Source organism: Ambystoma mexicanum, chromosome 11 (assembly GCF_040938575.1).
Source record: "Ambystoma mexicanum isolate Mex_15411 chromosome 11, UKY_AmexF1_1, whole genome shotgun sequence".
Taxonomy (NCBI): Eukaryota; Metazoa; Chordata; class Amphibia; order Caudata; family Ambystomatidae; genus Ambystoma; species Ambystoma mexicanum.
In genome coordinates this window covers 1390568555-1390588543 of record NC_090934.1, presented here as the reverse complement: position 1 = coordinate 1390588543, position 19989 = coordinate 1390568555, and the positions used below count along the sequence as shown (strand labels likewise).

Sequence of the window (19989 nt, the reverse complement as noted above, 5' to 3'; positions counted from 1 at the left end):
CTATTGCATCACCTTCAGTCAAAAACCTAGGATGCACCTTTAGTTCGGACCTGACCCTCTCTCACCACATCAATGCCATCCCCAGATCATGCAGCTGTCTGGCAGACCTCCAACATACACACTTAGGAAAAAATACAACCTGCTAGGGAAAAACAGCCAGGACACCTTTTGCAAGGAAAGCAAGGTATAATCACACCCAAGGAAAAAATACATGCCAGCAAAGAACTCTGCTAATGCGGAGCGCACTGACAAAAATAGCATAAACATCAAGTTATAAAGGCACACATTGCCATAAATGACGTAGATTGCATAGGTTATAAATCCAAGTGGCAGGTTGGTGCAACTCTATACATATACCGCCTGCTCCATAAGGGATGCTAAGTCATTGGTCCCAGACTCTCTTGTTCGTCTTCTTCCATGTGGGGTTCTACTTTGTGGATCATCAGGCACGAAGCTCCAAATTGTCCATTATTAACACAACTCATTGCATTCCCTATCTGTGGCCTAATGTGCACCTGGTGCTGCAGACATGGGTGCAGAGGATACTTTTGAGGTCACAATAACTTGCAAACCCCAGCTCGTTCCCAGACATGTCAGTGCCTTCCCAAACCCTCCCAGACAGATTTTAGATTTGTTATTCCCCCCCCCCCCCGGTACCTTGCAGCACAGATCACAGGGACCCAGAATGTGGTGAACCCATCTTTTTGCTGTGATCTTCCTGAAAAATTAGCGATCTAAAGGTTTTATGGTTGGGGGTCTGGGGCTAGCTGGTACACTGGAATGATGGGGTCTTTCTCGTGGGCTAACTGTTCACAGGGAGCTCTCCGTCCCCTCATGGCCTTGCAGGGGGCATTCCTTCTGGGATACATGTGTGAATAGTATAAAATAATGAGAGGTTTATGAATCTCCTTGGATTTGGTCTTCCTCACTGCTGCCTACGCTGCAACCCAACCCCGTGTGCACAGGCTTATTTCTATGCTCTACGCCTTGGCCTACTGCTCTGGCTGCAGCACGGCACTAGGCCTCAATTTCAAATTGGCTGCTGTTTTCTAAGATGGTGTTTCATTCTCATTGCAATCTGTACCCAAACATAAAATAAACTACCCATAATGCAGCTTCTACCGATACCCTACAACCTCCCCAAGCACCTACAACACACTCTTATGTCTCCACCTCTTCCGGAACGTCTTGGGGGTCTGGGACGATGGTTCCCGCTCCCCAACACAACTTCCAACTCTGCATTCTCAAGCGGATATCCTCAGAGTATCTGGATTCCTGTCCATCGTCCTCTCTCGACTAGATTACTCTAATTTCCTCTATCTAGGAGCAACTGCATCTCAACTCAGAAGGCCCCAACTGCAGCAAGGCTTCACCCAGCACTCTCCCCTAGAGAACATCTCTCCTGCACTCAGGGTACTCCGCTGGTTGCCTATCAGCCGACAGGCCTCCTTCCAAGCCATGTGCATTACCCACTTTGCTATCCATAGGAAAGGCTCTGGATTACTAAAAATAAACGGACACGCTACCACCCCACCCGAGTCCTTAGATCTGGCTCAGCACACCACCTGGTAGTCCCCCATTTCAAGTTCTCCAGACTAGGAGGAGCCTGCTTCTTCGTCCTTGCACCCACTTTCTGGAACTACCTGCCCCTCACTCTCTGTCTCATTGAAGATCACCTGGCTTCTAGGAAGGCCCTCAAAACCTGGCTGTTACCTCTCGCATGCTTAACCCCCTACTCACACAAGCATCGCCAAGCACTCAGACACCCTTCCCATGTCCACCCCCTCCCGCCTGTTTGTCATTCAGTTATGTGGGCTCGTCTCTCATCCGTCTTCTGAGCTCTGCCCCACACACCTCCCCATGAACCACTGCCACCTCTCCCCCCAAGCAATGCAGTCAGGGCTTGTCGTCCGGAGGAATTAAGAGGGCATCCAGTAACTTGCACATGATAAGAATTCTGAGAGTGGGCTGGGTATTGCACTCAAACGTGCTCGGAGGGTGGCCAACATATCTCACTTCACACCTTTACGTCAAGCAATTGGTTCACTTTGGAGGAGGATAGTTGCATTTGAATCATCATTGAGGTTTTGGCACTACAAGTCCCCCTAATGCATAGGAGGGTAGGCATTGCTGCTGCAACTAGACACTTAAGATGGGAATTGTATTGAATTTGAAGAACCAGGGATGGCAATTTATCATTCTAAGATCCACACAGTGGGTGGGTATTCATTGCACTTAGATCGTATGTGAGATTAAGCACTGCTCTTCGTACCTAGATGGAACCCAGGGGGTAGGCAATGTTGAATGCATAGCTAACCCATTTACTCCTTTTGCACTCCGCATCTTCGGAACTTGGCCAAAGACACAGTCTCACTCCCACATTTAACTCAAACACTGTTGCACAACACCCCTGTCATAAGACTGCAGCTACCTTTCACGATCAAACATTGTAGCTTCTCACATAACTGTCTATCCTCTCATACACCCCTCCCCCCCCACTTAGCTCCTAGTATATCTCCTGACCTTCGGCCCATCCAAATGCTATTCAGACATGGGTGCCTAGCAGGGTCTTGGCCACCCTCTCATAACTTTAATGGACGAAACGTATACACGCATAATAGCACCTCCCAATGTTCCCATACTTTGGTCCATCCAAGGGGGTTCAGCCACCAGTGCGTTGGGACAATAATTATAGAGAAAGGCTCTATACAAATTACAAAAATTCATGAATGAATGTTATGCAAGCTGCTCAGACAATTCCACACACAAGACGTGAATAACTAACGTGTAAGCTGGTCTTGTTTGTTAATCGGGACATTTTTGTTGCTTAGAGATTTCTTTTTTTAAACTGGTTAAAACAAACGAGTGGAGCGTAAAAGTAACTGCAGGTAATTTTTGGGGGTAAATGTCTTCGCGTGATGCCCGTTTACGTGAACAGTGCTACAAAAATCAAAACAAAGCTATGACTTGAAGACAGTTTGTTCTGAAATTATAAATTCCCTTGTGCTGGTGAGTGGATTGTGTCACTTACATGCAGCGTCTCGCTAAGAAAGGAAAGCGAAGAAGCAGGACAATTATTTTGAATATGTCTCTTTGTTCTAAATGATGAATCCGGAACTCTGCACACGGGCTGATGAATCCTCTTTACAACATGATTTAAATATACATCTGGGGTTAGAGGTCAGCCGCCCAGAGTATTGATCACAGCAACTAAACAGGGAATAACATCAGTGAAAAACAGCACCTGTTGAGACAGCAGCGTTCTGCTAAACAGCTCATACACAGGGTTTCCTCGGCCTGTTTTTTCCTCTCTCTTAGTCATGGCTGAAGAGAATTCCGTAATCAGGAAGTAATACAGCAGAACTCAGTGCCGTGCACTTCTACCCTTACTCTTGGCCTCAGTACAGGTCAATCAACAACGGGCGGTTATTAATAGATGTCACAGAAGCCAATCAAACAACTTGCCCTGCGCGGACAGAGGGAATGAATCATACAAAGCATGTGGCTTGTTGTATTGCTAGAAAATATGTTCGTTGCGGGGCTGGAAGTATAGGGTGACAAGATTTCTAAAAAAAGAAACCCGGGCGGGCCATCAAAATAGAAGTAAGACAAAGGTAAATACATACAACTGTAGTCCTACTTCTATGTCACTGGCCTGTTGAGGGGAGCGGGGAGTGGGTGTGCTAACATGCACACTCCTCTCATTGGAGGAGAGCTCCGGGGAGGGTAAATGGGGGCATTAAAAGCATTTCACGCCCTCATTCGCGCAAAAAGATTTGCGCCGGGATCCGATTTTGGGATTTTGAAATCAGGTCCCGGCAAAAAAAAGGGACCATATCCGAAACCCCGGACGGGGTTTATAAAAGAAAAAAACTCCCAGCACCCCGGGATGTCGGGTGATTTCCACGGAGTGGCCCAGGAAAACCAGACGTCTGGTCACCCTATGGAAGTAGTATATCTGGATTTAGGCCCATAACACGAAGTGCAGTTTCCCGATACTCCCAAACCCCTCATATTTAGGAGGGCCTCTCATGCCCACTGTTAACATAGGCAGTCGGGTACTGATCGTCTCCACAACTCCCCAACACAACCCGCAATTCCTCTTATGCTTATTTTGTATGAATAACTGGTGCCAGACCAAAGTCTTCTCCTTGTGGCAAAACAAGGCCTCGGTTTATTATTACATATTTACAATCATAAATTTAAAACACACATACATTTTAATAATACAGACAGTGCCTTTTGTCTAGTCTTCCTTCATCAGCACCCCTCACTTCCTTTAATAATTTTATCCATCTCCAGTGAGCTCTGATTTTGTTCTCATCAACTAGGGTCTTCCTCCCCAAACCTCCATGAACGTTCCGCTCCAGGAGCAATACATTGGCAGCCGCTGCTGCTGGGAGCACCGTTATGATTTCCTTTCCACCAGCCAAGGCTGGAAGCTGATGACCAACCGGGTGCAAGACCTCTTCATCCAACCTTTCCACCCCCGCCGTGCTAAGCTAACAGGAGTCTATTGACTCCTGGTCATCCTTGCCTCCGACAGAAGGTTAGATTTGGCACTGCTTGATCGCCCGAGTAACCGCCTGAAACAATACATAAAAACACGTTAGCAAAACCTGCAATATAAGTCATGTTAGTGTGGGTGGGACAAAGTTGGACTTGCAGAAGGGGGTAAAGCGGTAAAAGAGACTACTCCCTCCCCATGCCTTCACTATATAGACACCCAAAGGGCCTCTAATGTCACCTGTTGGAGGTGACAAGATACCTTTGCCCTCCAATCAGCGGATTAACCAGGGAAGGGGCCTTCTTCCCATTCCTGTCCCTAAGCCCATTTTGTCATACGTTTCCTCTTCCTACAGGGTCATCATTATGGTGACCCCAACTTCCTGCTCCTTCTCCTAAGGAGAAGGCGGTGAAGGGGGGGGGGCTTTGCCCCTCCGCCATTTTAAGCCCTGGCACCCTTAGCCCCCTTAGGGCTGCGCCATAGGCTTCCCCTCCCTGTCTTCAGCCACCTCTTTCTTTTCCACAGGTTCGATTCGGGGGACTGGCATGTGAGCGAGTAGTCAAACTCTGTTGAGTGTGCTTGATCGAGCCTATAATAGGCCGATCCACCATCTTGATTTCTGGACTACTGCGCAGCAGTAAAAGAATGGTCATAGGCGCCCCTCTGCGAGAACGAACACAGCACAATTACCTGTTCTTTGGGAAGTGTGAGAAACCTGAGGGTATTCTCCCAAGTAGATCCCAGGAATCCCTTATTCAGGTGGCCAGAGACAAACTTGCCCTCTCATATCCCAACCCTTGGGTTAGATGAGCGAGGGAGGATCACCTTGGTAGGGGAACCTGGGATTATGCTCAGGGGAATGCCCAAAAGGAGATGCAGTATTATACTGAGGAAGGAGATGAGGGGGATGCAGCTCCCTTAATAAAATCCAATCACCCCTACACCTCTGGTAAACCAACTAAGAGTCCAAACCCCGTTACACTCGGAAACAACCTCTCCCAGAATTAGTTTTCCTATGTCCTACCCGAATACTCCCAGTCATTCTCCTTCGTGTCCCTCTGATTATTTCCCGCACTCCCAACGTGATAAAACACTACCATTCCCACAATCCTTTTGTTTATTTCATGATGATAATCCCAGTCATTGCCGCTTGCTTCACAAACCCTACCAATCTCACCCTTCTGAATTTACCAACCCACCTAGGGCGAAGAATATAATTTCTCATTACAAATCCCCCTTTTTTGACACAAACACTTTTTTACCATGTGTAAGACAGCAGACTAAACCTAGAGCTGATTACCTGACATGTCCCGACACAAGGGTCAGGCAGAGTCAGGCAATTAATCAGAATCACGCACACACACCTGATGGCCCTTTCCCTCCCTCACAGGGATAAAAGGTGGAGCACAAGAGCACAATACAAGCAAGACAGACCGCACGACGAGAGAGCTAACAACACGGCAGTTCAAGAGGAAGAGAAAGACGGGGCAAATCGAGAGGGTGCCAAGGAGAGAAGTGACCTTGCCTTTTGAGACCAAAGCCTGTGAAACCTCAGCCGAAGAAATCGTAAGACCACGAACAATAGCCAGCGTGTGTTGTTTCAGCAGATTTCAACGGTATACAGGGTCCTCCTCTGCCGACAACCAATCCGGGGAGAGACGCTTAGCCCCATAGTTCCGGCCTTGACTCCAGAGACAAGAAAAGCCAATCAGTTTATCACAGGCGGCGAGTCAAGGGGAGAGCCAATAGGAAACCGAACTATGGTCAACGAAAGCAGCAAGCGGCTGATTTAAGAAAGTATAAAGAACTATTTATACGCAAGGGGAAAGCCAGCATAGAAGAGTCAAGCAACACATGGGTACTCACTCGTGAAACTATGGGCGATTAACCTGTTGACCTACCGTAACCAGAAGGCCTTGGGAGAAAGGCGAGAAGGGGGTCAAAGTGGTCATAAGTCGAAAGCCTTTGACCGACAGATGATTGTGAAGCTAAGGGAAGTGAATCTCACATTGTAAAGTTGGCAAGAGTGAACCCGACTGAGGGATGCCGATAAAAGGGGGCGAAGTCTGAAGTCCAAATGAATAGTGTGTTGACAAGAGTGAACCCGGCAGAGGTATGTCGACAGTGAACTGTTCAAAAAGACAATTAGATTTGTCAATCAAATCAATGTCACAAAAGGATATTGTGTTGAAAGCCATAGTGAACCCGGTAGCGGGAGGTTAAAGGATCCAGAGGAGTCTGATCCTGCAAGAGGGGGACCCAGGGGTGAAAATCTATCACCCAAACACAAAAAGAAGACCGAAGAAATGTGGTTAATTATTGTTGACACTTTGTTTAATATTTTTGGAGCTAATCAGACCCTCGGAAACCAGAGAAGTCTGAATACCGAAGGGCCTGATACAGCTAATAACCTCTTGGGGATCCAAGCCTGGAAGAGGGGGGGATCAGGGGTGAAAAGGCATCACCCTATGTGCAAGCAGAAAGGAACTTTTGTTTAGTATTTTGCTGAAGGCATCAGGTTTCGGAGGCAAGAGAATTCTTTTGTGGAAAAGAGACTTAACCACTGGAAGCCCTGATAAGCTGAGAGCGGAACTGTTAGCTCTTGCTGGGAAAGCTCGAGCATGTGCTGTGCTCCAGAGCCCTACCTTTTCCCGTGCTCGAAATGTGAGGAAGGGAGACCCGACTTATTTTTTGTGAACACTTCTTTCTTTCCTGTGAATCCTATCCCACACTCTTTGTTTGTATTTAGTGTAAGGATTGGCAATATTTATTTTTTAGTATAGGCCCTTTTTCTTTTGACAAGACGCCACTCGAGTGGGCACCTTCTCATAGAACAGGTAATTAGGTCGTGTTCGTTCTCGCAGAGGGGCGCCCGTACCTCTTTTTCTATGTTTAAGGAATTTAGGGTTGGTCACCCTAAATTACCTAGGGTTATCCATACATGGAACCCTTGCTCACTGTGCTCAGAAAGGCACAGGTCCACCTCACTGATGCGGCCCGACTAGGCTCAAACAGGTGTCTGGGGTTGCTGTTGGTACTCTTGTTCATGGGAGGGTTGCCTAGCATTTCGCTGCTGGACTGCTCAAGTGGGCGGGACAAAGACTGATATGCAAATAGATATTCCTCCTTTGGGAAAGGTATAGTGAGTTAAAATGTGGCTGCCGACTCTCGAGTGTGCACCTTCCCATAGAACAGGTCATTAGGCTGTGTTTGTTCTCACAGAGGGGCGCCCGTACCTCTTTTACTGTGCAGCAGTGTCAGGAGCCGAGCTGATAGGGCTTTAACCTGCTCCACACATGCCCGACCACTAAAATTATACGCAATGAGCATCTTTGGGGGCTTGTTTCGCTGGTAGGATTTTCAAAAATCTGTTAAGCAGTGATAACGTGTGAGTTTGCATAACCCAAGGTCCAGGAGTCAGTAGGCAGGGCACTACGGGACCTTAATACCACTTTGGCTTCTGCATTTGACAGCCTTATTGTGGGTATTGTGGAGTATCAGGTAGGTAATCCTTCTGTGCCAGAGGGTGCCTCAGGAGGTAAGTCTGTCTGTCAGGGTAAGTGCGTGGCCAAGACCAAGCACCTAGACAAGGCAGTGGGTGGGGATGTGAATAAAGAGGCGTATAGTTTCCGTTACAGTAAAGGACGCAAGGATTAAAATAGGGATTTTACTTCCTCCTCCTCCACGTCCTCTGATGAGCCCCTGCCCAAATGAAAGAGGGAGATTAAAGAGGAGCATAAATAAGGTGCTCAAAGATATGTTGGGAGAACCTATCTTCAACCCTACCAGTATTTAGCATCTTCGTTCACTGTAGTGGCTTCCATCTGAGGTGGTAGGGGCTTTCAAGAGACATTGGATTAGTAAGCCTTTAGAAAAGGAAGCTTGTAGTAAACTGTAAGCAGAGTGTCTGTGGCCCGGTCTCCCAGATAAAGTGGTTGTTACACCAGAGGTGGTCCATTCTAGGGTTATTACTTACCAAGAATGGGGGAGGATCACCGTAAGGCTCTACGTGCATGTCAAGATAAGTTGTTGGTTGCTCTAGGACCCATGACACACATTTCTGATATGTTGGAAGAGAGTACTCCATTGAAGGCACCCCTTGTTGTGGCACTCCTCAGGGGTTGGATTCAAAGATGTGTATCTCTTTTAGGTAATCCTAAAACTGTCTTGTCCACTGAGTGCAGGAAAGTGTTGCTTATGTATCACGACCCTAGTTTAGCGGATATGGCCTCATCTGAGGCAGGCCCTAGGGCTCAAGGGTTGTTTGGGGACAAGTCTGTTAAGGAGTTGTCTTCCTTTGTCCACATGTTTACGGCCTTGGATAGGGTGCAGACTAATATCAAGAATGCTTTGACACCTGGTGTTCAGGGCTGGAAGAGGGAGAGCCCGCTCCTGTAGCCGTCCCTTTCAGGGCTCCTCGCGTCCAATGCAGTTTGCCAGCAGAGGCATGCAAGCAGGTTCGTTCCGGCCAGAGGTGCTTCAGATGTTTTCTTCTCCCATTGAGGATCACAGTGGTGGGGTGCCGTTGCCAGAGGTTCATGTCGAGACAGATCTGCAGTAGGTGAGCAGTTTTTGTTTAAGTGTTTCTTTCCAAGGAGAGCTTGGAGGGAGGTTAGCTTGTTTTCTTCACAATTGGTCTACCCTGACCTCGGATGCATGGGTCCTTCAGTGTCCGGGATCCAGATAGAATTTTATTCCCTCGCCTGTCAGGAGGCTCCTCCTTGCCCTCTGGTATTCAGTATTCAGTCAGAATAAACAGGATCTGTTGGACAAGGAACTGCGAGATCTCATTCACAAAGGGGCTGTAGTTCCCGCCTGGCACCTTTACTTTCCCTTCCTCAGCTAATTTTTCCCCCCTGGTACCAAAGCCAAATAGGATTCTGGCCAGTGATCAACCTCAAACCAATCAATGTTTGTGGGGTGTATCGCCATTTCAAAATGGAGGGAATTCATCTTCTCTGGGATTCTCTCCTTCAGGCGGATTGGATATGGAAAATCGATCTCAAGGACACCTATCTGGGTAGTCCCAGTTTATCCTCCCCATCAGGAGCACCTTCAGTTTCAGTGGCATGGTTGCTGTTGGCGATTTGCCTCCCTCCCATTCATGCTCACCTTGGCTCCTTGGTACTTCAGGAAGCTGTTGTAGCCAGTAATGGCTTTCTTACAGGCAAGACGGGTGAGAATATAAATTTACCTAGGTGATATGCTTCTACTAGCTCAAGAGCGGTGTTGCTACAGACTCATCGCTGGTTGGCGATTACAGTCCTTCAGTATTTCGAGTTTGTGATCAACCTAGACAAAGCAGTGCTTGAGCCTTCACATTGCATCCCATTTCTGTGCTTCGTTATCAATTCTCAATTGTGACAACTCCTGCTTCCCTGCAAAAGAATGCAGGGTATTTGCAGGCCGATCAAATCCGTGTTATGGAGGGATTTTCTCTCCCTCCGGGTTCTGGCAAGGGTCATATGAAGGTTCAAAATAAGTCATTTAAAGAAGGCAGCACCATATTGACAGGTGGTGAAGCTTTCTCCAGAAGCCTCAGGGGAGCTGCAGTGGTGGCTTCAACACATGGAATCCTGGAACGGGAGAGCTATCTTTGTTTATACTCCCGATATTGTACTAGAGTCTGATACAAGTCTATCAGCCTGGGGGCAAGGAGGCAGACGGTTTCTACGGGAGGAAAGTGGTCTGTTCAGGAGAAGACTCTTCATTTGAAATGTAAATATCTCGTCTTCACAGAGACTTTCAGACGTATAGTCTGTTTTCAGTGACCGATCTGCTTGCGGTCACGTGGTATTCAGTATCTACCGCTTATGTGCTTCCCCTGCCGGCGACACATCGGACGGGCGTATTAGGCACGCCTGATGGGTGCTGAAGGCTCGCTAAAGGCAAGCCCGTCAGTTCCCGTCAGTGTCCCGGCAGGGTGGCAGGCACAGAGAACTGGTCCCTCTGTAAGTGTGTCAGCTGGGGCCTGGAAAAGACGCGAGTCACTAATAGTGCTAGCCCCTGCTGTGACATGCTAGCCTCTGGGTTTTGCACTTCAGTCCATTTACCCTGTGCCTATGGAGATGGCCAATTTAGAGGATTTCAACTGCCTTTTATGTAAAGCGAGATCTCTCTCCGCTCATGCGGCAGATTGTTTTGATCTTCTCTCTAACTGCAAACCAGATTGATTGTTAGTCAGTGAAACCTGGCTTACTCCTGTCTCCGGGCCAAACGTGGTGGCTGTGCTCCCGGCTGGTTATGATATTTTGAGGGCAGATAGGGCTGCCATTAACCCTGGGGGTGGTCTTGCCTTCATACATAAGTAATGTTATGTTTCTGCTGTACTCCCACTTCCACCCTTATGTAGGTTGGAAGCACTTCTGGTTTGCATGCCATTGTCAGCCTCTAGGACCCTATATTAACTTTTGGTATATCACCCTGCGGGCTATGATGCAAATTTTGTTAACTCTTTTACAGATCTGGTTGCTTCACTACAAATTCAATCTTGGGATCTAATTGTTGTTGGAGATTTTAACTGTAGGTGTATTGATCCTTTAGATAAAATTGCTGGCAAATTGATTACTGCCATGGAGGATCTCCTGCGTTTTCAGTTTGTTGCTGAATCTCATGCTTTGGGCAATCAGCTGGAACTAGTTTTTGGAAAAGCCGACACCCTCACTTTCTCTTACCCCATACCTATTACTTGGTCAGATCATTTTATTGTCCCTTTTAGGTTGAAGTGTACGGTTCACTCTTCTATTATTGTTAAAACTCTTATCATGAAGCGCAATTGGAGTGCAGTCAAATCGTCTATGACTGCCGCCCTCATCAACACCAGTTGTGTGGCCCTCTCTTCTGTACATTTTGAGACTCTATTCCAGGTTTTTGCTGCAACGGCAGATATTCTTGCCCCTTTCTTGATGGCCCAAGCTCGGAAGCCGCCTTCCCAGCCTTGGTTTATTGAAGACCTGAAGGCCCTTTGTCTAAGATGTAAGCAAGCAGAACGCAAATGGTGTATTTCCTATCGTGATAATGACCAGATCGCTTTTGCGCTATCACTGCTCTATATCATAGGTCCATTAAGTTAGCTAAACAGAGGCATTTCACTTCCCGAATTGAAGATGCTGTTAGATTACCTAAAGAGATTTTTAAGGTGGTTCGCACTCTATCTGCTAGAGAACCTCCTGATGTCCTTTCTGCATCTCAAGATCGGTGTGATTCGTTGGCCTCTTTTTTTACTTCCAAGATCGAAAAGCTCAGCGATCTTATTTCTACTGATTGCAGCCTTTCTACTGATATATTTGTCTTGCCTGCGTCCATCCACTCAGGGATGGTGTCCCCTCCTGTGGTGCTTTGGGGCCCTTTTCCTCTTGTCACAGATAGTGACGTTAGCGCTGCGGTTATTGGTACGAAATTGGCCTCTCCTACTGATGCTCTCCCTCTACCTGTGGTAAAGGCCATTCTTCCTCAAATGTTGCCCTATCTGACGTCAGCGGTGAATGTTTGCTGCTCTACAGGGATTATCCCCCTGTGCTTAAATGCGCTAGAGTCATTCCTTTGTTGAAAAAACCTACATTGGATCCTCTGATCCTTGCTGATTTTCGGCCCATCTCCCGTTTTTTGTCTTTTGGTATGAAGCTCCTTGAGTCCTTGGTGTCTCCTCTTTTGATTGGTTTCTGTGAGTCCTCTTCTCTGCTTGATAACTGTCAGTCAGGTTATAGACCAGGCCAGGGCACGAGACCATCTTGGTCTCTGTACTTGATGATCTTCGGCTTATCGCTGATCAGGGTGGAGTGGCAGCACTGATTTTGTTAGATCTGTCAGGTGCCTTTGATACCATCGACCACTCCATTCTGATCAGCCGGTTAGCCGCTGCTGGCCTGGCCGGCCCGGTTCTTGCTTGGTTTCAATCTTTTCTTTCTGATCGGTCACAGCGTCCTTTGCTACAACCTTTTCTTTCTGTTGTCACAGCCCTTTTGTGTAGTGTTCCGCAGGGATCTGCTCTGTCCCCCACTCTTTTCAACATTTATATCCGGCCTTCGATCGCCCTTATCCACGCCCACGGCTGTAGATGTTATTCATATGCTGATACACAGATCTTGGTTAGGCTGGATATCCATCATCCAGCCCATGTTTCCCAGCTGCAAGACTGTCCAACAGCCATAAACTGCTGGGTGGCTGAAAACTGGCTTAAACGTAATGGCGACAAGACCGAGGTGCTGGTTGTGGGTTTTTCGTCTGCGCCTTCCCTTTGGCTCCCTACTTTTTGGCCTTCTTCTTTTGGCCCTTTTCCTACTGCTGCATCTGTTTGGAAGAATCTGTGTGTTAAGATCTCTGCCTCGTTGTCCATGGCTGCTCAGGTTGGTGCGGTTTGTCAATCTGGCCATCCTCAATTGAGAATTCTCAAGAAGGTTCTCCCTTTTATACCCTGTCATTTGCGTGCCCCAGTATTCTCTGCCTTAGTCTTGAGCAAGATCGACTGCTGTAACTCCTATCTGGCCCAACCTGATTATTTGTTGCAGCATCTGCAGGTCCTACAGAACTCGGCTGCACGCCTTGCCACAGGTACCTTGTTTCATGATCATATATCCCCGGTTCTGAAATCACTTCAGTGGCTTCCGGTGGCTAAAACGTGTCCACTTTAAGTCGCTGTGTTTGGTGCATTGTGCCTTTTAGGGTGTTGGCCCGAAATACCTGCAGCAAAAAAATAAGCCGTATGTTCTGGCGCGCGCATTGCGCTCTGGGGGTTTCTTTCTTTTGGCCATCCCCACAGTTAATCGAGCTAGAGCTGGTATATTTGACAGCTGCTGCATTCTCAAGTGGCTGTTACGGCAGGGAAACGCTGATTATACTGTTTCCCACATATATTTCTCAGTGAGCACCAAGGGACGCCTACTTGGAATACGACATCAAAGGAACACTGCCATATTGAGGAACTGACTCATTATTGATTATAGCGAGTTCCTTACTTTCTTTTCTCTACTTATAGGTGCGAAAAACAGTATTTTATGGACATAATTTGAACTGACTTTAGCCGTTAAATACTGCCGCGCACGCACCTTCGGCAAGTGGCATTCTCAAGTGGCTGTTACGGCTGCCAGGCTGGGGGCGGTTGTCTGCTTGATTCGGATTGAACCAAACTTTTTAAAAGGTATACAGCGTCCTTGTACATGCTGGATTGGCATTTGGTGGTTGAATGTAATGTGTAAAGAAGTGTGCGCTTGCTAAAACAATTGGCATCTCGATGTGCTGTCGGAGTATATTTCTACTCATAACGATTTATGGAGTAGTTGAACAGATGGCATTTATTCGAAATGACGGTAAATGCACTGTTTTATAACATTAAGGTATTCACTTTTTTAAAAAGCCTTTGAACTAGTAAATAAGCAAGCAACTGTGTCTGAGGCAGCTTTTAAGTAGATGCCCCGCAGCTCGTAGCACTGGTGGGATCTGGATACAAGCTACTTAATCTGATCTCCCTGAGCTTTTCTTTTTATATATAAAGGCACAATACTATTTTTGGATTGCTAGGGTCTTGGGCCCTTCTTGGCTGATACTTGGTACTTATTTTCTGACATCTAAATGGAGGGATTAATAGCAAGTGCACCCGCCTTGGGTGAAATGAACGTAAGTACAGGATGGCACCCAAATTACGATTGTATAAAGTAAAAAATAAAAAGACTTATGGTAGCACCCTATCTGCTAGCCCTGGGTTAACTGAGGAAGTACCCCAAAAGGAAAAAATTGGGATTTGAAGGGAAACAGACAGAAGGGGCCTACAGAAGATAGGATTAAGGAACAGCCTAAAATTTCAAATTTTCTTATTAAAATGGATGGTGCTAAAGCACAAACGAGATAGGAAGCCACCTTGATACCGGAAAACAGCTCCATGATTGATAATAATTCTCTATTAAATCTATGTCATAATTTTAAAAGGCAATCGATGGGGCTTCCAACTGGTGTAAATCTGTCACAAGCAGAAAAAAGTAGTGAAAACCTGGAGTATATGGATAATATTATTGGCACTAACCTGTCTTGTACACCTGATCTAGGGAAGTTTGCCCAAGAAGACAGGATTAGAGTTAAGGATGAGGAGGGAGATATTACATGGATTGTCCCAAATAGTCCTTTGGAGAGTTCAATTAATATGGGAGGTAAATTAGGCGCAATTACAACTACGGTCGATATATTACTAGACATATGTACAAAACTCAGAAAGGAACAACTTGCGCTTAAAAATGTGGTACAGAGTGGTAAATCTATAAATGAAAATGTAATTATTAATGGTGACTTAGATTTCAACCAAACTGCCCGGAAAAATGGTAGTGTGATTGAGGACTTTGGTGACCTAAGTGAATTATGTATGATTGTGGACAAGGAAAGTAATATGGTGAATTACTCTGACATTGACATACGGGAGATTAATAAAAGTGAAGTAGCGGTGGTAGTGACAGAAGGTAGATATTCTATTTTGCAGTATCCAACCTCCAACTCATTAGGACAGAATAGACTATTACGCTGTAAGCATATTAACAAGAAAGGGCACGGGGGAAGGGTAACCCAAGTAAACCCAGAAAAGCAAAGATAGCTAAAAAGAACAGTGTAGCCCTAGCGGAAATTACTAAAATAGGCATTGAATGTGTGGGAACAGGTGGCAGATTTGAGCTGAGTCAGGAGTTAGTACTTACTGAAGAAGAGAACAACAACCCGAGCAAAAGAGGTAAAGGGATAGAAAAATGGCTAAATGTGAAACCGAAGAAAATGGAAATTGATATGCCAGTTGAGTCCAGGGAAAATTAAGATTCCCCTCTAATCCAGGAAGGTGAGAAATCGGGGGTGAGCTACCTTACTATCCATATAAAAAAGATAATTAAAACCTTAGACCCTAAAGCTAAGGCTATATATATGGGGGAAATGGAAAGATTGGCAATGAGTAATAACCGAGGGATGGAGGGAAAGAATACAATAGAAGTAGTGAATGGCTTGGAGAATAAGGTTCACAATCTGGGTAAGAGCATTAAAATCATTGAGAGATTAACCCAGGAGGAAAGCCCTTATTTGAATTGAATATGGCTGTTGGACCGTCTAAAAAAAGCCCCCCCCAGCTTCAATGTATAAAATCCACTGATATTGAGAGAGTGATTTTGCCTGAATCAGGTAGCTGGGAGAATTGGACTATCATTCAGTTTGGGACGGTAGTGATAGTGGATCTGATAAGAGACCATTCAGAAACGCTGTGGCGTAAGGAGTTTGAAATAGTATTTTGTAATATTGGTAATGGCACTCCTATAAAAAGTAAAGTATCTAATAAAAAGGAGTGGAAAGACCATGGCCTGGAAGCTGGAAGTAGAGTGGAGAGGTGGATCCCAGATAGGGGTTATTTTGAGTAACATTGAAGCGAGGAAATAAAATATAATCCTATCACCATATCCTCGAATAGTAGAGGCTTTCGATCGATTTTCCATAAAGATGGAATGAGCCTCATTAGTTAAGCCAATGTTTTTGCCTTTCATGAGACTGGTTGTGTGGCATGATGTTATTAGAAGGATATAATATATTAGTGAAACCTGACGTCAGGGGTGATAGGGGAAGACCTGTTGGAGGGCTCCGCATCGGGGCTAAAGATCCTGTTACTATTAGAGAATATGACAATGGAGAAGTATTGCTTATTAAGGTTTACTCCCGTTCGGTAGGGATAAACATTGAAACTATAATAAGGTCCATATCAAACACGATTGAAGGTTGGAGAAATGAATCCCCGAACTCAGAAATTATGACAGTTGGGGATTTCAATGCCTACTGTGATGTGGCATGGGAAGAGATGGAGAAATGGAATGAACTGTGTGGGGATTATGAGGTAGCCCTCCCATTTGAACTGGGGAAAACTGGAAAACTATTAAAATATCAACCACAAAATACATATGGGATTATTTGGGTTAATACTCTGCTGAGTTGGGGCCTCTCCTTTTTGGAACCTGGTTGTTCGTGGGGAAGACATACCACTTGGTCTAATGGTAAAGTTAGCTACTGACTTGATTATGTTTGTCAGTAATGGCATTGGGAGGCCAGTGGAATATTTCAAAAATCTATGTACACCCCTTAGTGACCATAAGGTATTGATGTGTGAATTGTTGTATGTGTATCAGAAAAGCTGGCTTAAAGGAGACATTATGAATATTTAAACCATAGCTGGGGGAAATAAAATATGCGGGACCGAAATGAACTTGGAAACATTCAACCTAATGTTTAATACCATTACGATTGAGAGACAAGAGATTGCCCAAAATGGCTTGGAGGTGGTTAGTAATTTATTGGGTCTGATTCAGAAAACTAATAGTAGAGTCTGTTTAACTACAAACAGAGGGAAAACATAATAATTTGTATAACTCCCAGATTAATGAAAAGAAGAGCTAAGCTAAAAATAAAAAAAAATATAGGGATGAAGGAGGAATTGAGATTGCAGATCATTACGACCATACGGACTAGATGTAAAAATTGGCTTAAAGCCCATAAACAAAAGATGTCAATAATGCAAATTGGAGAATGATGTATATACTTTGTAAGTCACATGATTTGAAAAAGTATTGGTACATACATCTTATTGAAGAGGAAGATAATGATGTTAACATTGTACCACGGGATGAATGGATTACATACATTTCTCAGCTCTTTTATGATAAGAATAAGATAAGTAAAAGGAATCAAGTGAGTTGGAAACGCAATAGGTTGCCTTCTCCTTTTTGCATTGTAGACATGTTGAAAGTTTTAAACAAAATGAAATCCTCTCAAGCCCCTGGCCCGGCTGGGCTAGTAAATATTATAATTAAATGGAACCCAAAAAAATGGGCTTGTATACTCCTTCAACTCTATTCTTTAATATGGCAAAGTGGTAAGATATCGGCTAGTTGGCGTAAGGCCCTAGTGGTACCCATTTTTAAAGAGGTGAAACAAATTTCCCCTAATAATTACCACCTTCTAGCAATAGCTGACTCTAGCTGCAAAATGTTCTGCTCACTTCTCCTTGAAATGATTAATGAATGGATTAACACAAAGAAATTACTTCTACATCAACAAACTGGGTTTAGGCAGGGCCATAGCACCCTGGGTAATATGGTAATGTTAAACTATATAATTGCTGACACTGTTGAAAAAAAGGGTACTAGTCTGTATGTGTTCTATATCGATCACTCCAAGGCCTTCGATACGGTTGACAGAGAAAGACTATGGAGTAAATTAGCCCTCTAATTTGATATTTTCTGAGGGAAATGTACTCAGACTTCAGTTACTATTCGTTTAGGCAAAGGTGCCAACGCCTCCTCACCTATAAATACTAATATTGGCCTCAAACAGGGGGGTGTCACCTCCCCAGTTTTGTATAACCTTTATGTGGCCGATATGTGGGAGAGATTTGAAGGTATTAATAATAACCCTCCCAAAGTGGGTGAGGTGGCAATTAGTTGGTTAATGTACGCGGATGACACTGTTCTCCTAGATAATAATGCAATAGGATTACAGAGGATGTTGAACGCGGTACAGCTATATGCTAAAAATAACAATCTGAGAATAAAGGCCAAAAAAACTAAGATTATGAAGTTCGGGGGAAACAAAAGGAAGTAGGACAAGTACAGCTTTAAGTGGAAAACGAAATGATTGAGGTAGTGGAGATTTATCCTTATCTGGGAATGCCTATGATGAATTACCGGCCCCTTAATTTCTTTCATGAAATAATAGAATCTAAGGTAATGAAAAAAATGTATGTTATGAGATCCTAGATGTGCAAAAAGCCGGGTCATTCAATTGAAGGCTTTCTGGAAATTTACAAGGGCTGTATTGTACCGGGGCACTATATACTTTGGAATCAGTTGGAGAAAAGTACATGGCAAATTTGGGGAAAATTGAGAGTAAACTATGGAGACTGTGTTGATGGTGGCCAATTCCACACCAATAGAAGCAATGAGATGCAAATTGGGGCTCAAGGCACTTGCCACTTTGTGGAAGATTAGATGCTGAAAGCTATACATAAAAATCAAGTTATGGGATAGCTCTGGAGAAGGATTTATGAGCACGATTGGAAAATGTTTACTCAAGAAGGATAAGTAAAATAATTTCATGAAGAATTTGACAAATATAATTATCCCCTTTTTAAACACTGTTAATGCGAGCCTCTCAAATTAAGTGAGTGAGATTAAAAATATGTATAAACTCCTGAAATGGAAAGCAATTGAATGGGATTTATGTGAAAACATGACATTACTGTCTGGAAAGAAACAGTATGCACTCTATGTCCTGCAGGGGATTAAACCTACCTATCCTTGCAGCTACTTTGGGAAAATTATGAATAAGGATTTCTCCAGGTTCATTACCTATTTGCGTTTTAATATTCTACCATGTAATGAATATGTGGGGGTTTCGAATGGAATACCGATCAACGAAACAACTTGTAGGTTTTGCAGAATGGAGGTTGAAACTGTAAGACACTTATTTACTGCTTGTAATATTTTGCAGGATTGGTACCACAAGGGGTACAAAGAATTAGTTAGTGATCCTAGAATGATTACAAGTGATCATTTTTTCATTGATATATATATGGCTGACATCCAGGTTTATATAGGAGCAGCATATTATATCTGGAAGAGAATCACGATTAAAACAGACGGTTGAGGGGTACCAATAACTCAACCATAACTGGAATGCATTACTGGTGTGATATAGGGATTAAAGCAGAGAGTATAGTAATATATATAGTAGAAAGCTTATTAATCAAGGGATACCTTCTTTTTAAAAACATTTACTGCTCCTTATTTATTGTTTGGTAAATTGTGCGCAATTGTGACTGTGATATGAATGTTTTTAGGAAATATTTTATGAATTGATAATTGTAATTGAAATATAATGAAATATTGTGTATGTTTTAGTAATGTAATGAATTTGGGGAATTAGACCCCTAATTCTAAGCTTATTGAATTTGTTTTAAGAATTGTAATTGTATTTTGGATTAAGATATTTCTAAGTGTACAAGGCTTTTAATATAACCAATTGCACTATAAATGTAATAAAATTAAAAAAAACATGTAAATAAGACTTATTTCAAACATAGTGCTTTTGTCTTTGCAGGGAGGGCTAAAAGCCTACACCAAACTTTCACCAACTATACAATTAGAGAAATCATCAATTCATCAAACAGACACTCGGAGGGGGGACTCCGGATCACAAACGAAACAAGATAAACTTCCCATATCTAATCTACTTTGCTAATCGCGAACAAAAAATAAATGTCTTTACATTTCCAAAGATCCTGCCCACATACAAAGACTGCATATGTGTTTTTCATCTAAATTTTTTTTACTTAGTATGGTCTTAAGTAAAAATATATTTTTCATGTCTCTGAAATAGAAATAGATTGATTTAGAAAGACTTCTCAAAGACCATTCCGAGAGGTCTTTCTAAATCGAACTGTGAAGCCACAGAACGCACATGAGTGCCCGCAGGGGCCGACT

At 44.2% G+C, this 19989-nt stretch overlaps 1 long non-coding RNA gene across 1 annotated transcript in view; it reads left to right on the top strand.

The window, feature by feature from the left end:
* Nucleotides 1-19785, top strand: part of LOC138504859 (uncharacterized) — a 43013-nt gene extending 23228 nt beyond the window's left edge. Inside the window, exon 2 of the long non-coding RNA XR_011280015.1 lies at nucleotides 19607-19785. This is a non-coding gene — a long non-coding RNA (uncharacterized lncRNA). The remainder of the gene's footprint in view (nucleotides 1-19606) is intronic.
* The last annotated feature ends 204 nt before the right edge of the window (nucleotides 19786-19989 follow it).